Consider the following 2,258-nt stretch of genomic DNA (forward strand, 5'->3'; position numbering starts at 1 on the left):
CCTTTACAGTCCCTAGTAGAGATACTATCTGGCAGGAGGAGGCATTCACTAATTATTTCTTGAATGAATAGATGAAGGATAATTCTGCTACCTAAAAAAAAAAAAAAAAAAAATTTCCAAAGAAACAAACATATTTGATTTAGTCTAGGTGATTTTGTCAGTTTTGTTCACATTTCAAAACAAAGCATTCCTTATTCGGCCAGATAATAGGGACAGCATATAAGCATTCAAAGCTAGTAATTATAATGTGGTTGTGTATAAGATGTGGTAGCAATATCTGTCACTTGCTTTTTTTTTTTTTTGAGTTGGAGTCTCACGCTGTTGCTCCTGGCCACCGTGGCCTCGACCTGCTGGACTCCGGTGATCCTTCCGCCTCAGCCTTCCAAGTAAGGAATTACAGGCGCGCGCTACCACGACCGGCTAATTTTTTTGATTTATTGTAGAGATGAGGTCTCGCCTGCCCAGGCGGGTCTCGAACCTGCGGGCTCAGACAATACACTCACCTCAGCCTCCCAAACTTGCGGGATTACGGGCTGAACCACGGAGCCTGGCTCTGTCACTTTCTTGATAAGCAGGGTGAGTCGAGCTGATGTCTGGACTACACAGTACCAAAGTGAGTCAACTTGCTCTTCCTGAGGGTTACGAGAATCTTATGTTGTCACAAGTTTAGGTATACTCAGTCAAGCTACAGCTGGACTAAGCAGAAGATACAACCGTGGAAAGGTGGCCACATGTATGGGTATATGACCTGGGTTTTGACCACCAAATTTTGACCCTATTTCAGTTCCTAAATTCCTGTTAGTATCTTCTCTGCCATAGAAAACTAAGGGAGAGTTTAATGTTTTACAATCATAAAATCTTTTTTACGAATTACAGATTCTCCATGTTGGAAGGTACCTTTGGCAAAGACAAATTATAATTGTCTAAGTTGTAATAGATGTGAGGATGAAGATATATATAATGATTTACACACACACACACACACACACACACACACACATATACATATATATGTATATATACATATATATGTCATTATAGAAATTACAGCCAGGGGTACCTATCATTTATCATTGACATGGCCATTAAATAAATAAAATCTTCAAATCAATTCTTATATAAATCAGTGGTGCATCATTCTCAAAGCAATGGGATGGGTAAGAGGAAGACCAGCTCTTTCAGTGGACTTGTTTAGTGCTCCTTACTTCGGGAGAAAAATAATAACCTAACTATTGTCCACCCAAGCTATGAAATAAATACCTCAATTATCTGCATCTTTGTCAGTGGACATTCCAAATAGCCTTACAAATAATTGGCACCATTCCATGATATGAAAAGCTACTGCCCCACATAAAATTTGCAGTTTAAATTTTGACCCAACAACTAGTTCAAATGCCTGTTTTGAAGCAGCCATTGCACTAAGTATGCCAAGAAAGATTCTTTAACACTCTACTTGTCTTAGAGCTAACTTGGATGTGCACCATCTAGGGAGTTTCTCTGCTTGTGAAGCCCAACTCAGCGGCAGCTCTGAATTTGCTTGGAAATTCTTGAAGCCACTTGTAAACTGAAACTAAAGTAAGTCCAGTGGTGGAACTGAGGCTATGCAGCTGATTTCATTGCATCAGGGCCCCTTGAGCCATGAGAAACCTTTGTGATTTGACAAGTTTCAAATGATAATGAATGTGGCTGTTGAAGAGTCTGTCTAGTTTAGTCATTTTATCCTCAAATCTGACATACTGCCTAGCTTATAGTTGTTACATATATTTAAACATTTGTTTGTTGAGCAAATGAATTCAGAGTTAAGCAAATTGGTGGTAAGGAATGTGTAGAAAAGAAAAGAAAAAAAAGGTCCCCTGCTGAAATACGTTTGTTTGTAAGATACTAAATAAAGTTAACAAATTTCTTTTTCACACTGGAGCATCTTAAATCTTTAGTATGTACTGTGAATTCTCTGAAGAATTTAATAAAGCTGTGCAGTTTCCTAAGATTTTTTTTTTTATTTTCAAGGTACTGATTAACATCTCTCTGCAGTACTTGGGATAATGTATTTAAAAATTAGTATGACATCACACACAAAAGAAATGTGCTCTAATAAAATTTTATTTGCCATTTTTAGGGACACACTGTGTGTGTGTGTGTGTGTGTGTGTGTGTGTGTGTGTGTGTATGCACACTGGGCCTCCATGACAATTGAGAACGTAAAATTTTCTAAGCATTTGAATGTATTTATAACATCAATAATCTAATCTGATAATGATT

This window comes from Carlito syrichta, unplaced genomic scaffold, assembly GCF_000164805.1.
Source record: "Carlito syrichta isolate Samal-C Ts95f unplaced genomic scaffold, Tarsius_syrichta-2.0.1 Scaffold296304, whole genome shotgun sequence".
Classification (NCBI taxonomy): Eukaryota; Metazoa; Chordata; class Mammalia; order Primates; family Tarsiidae; genus Carlito; species Carlito syrichta.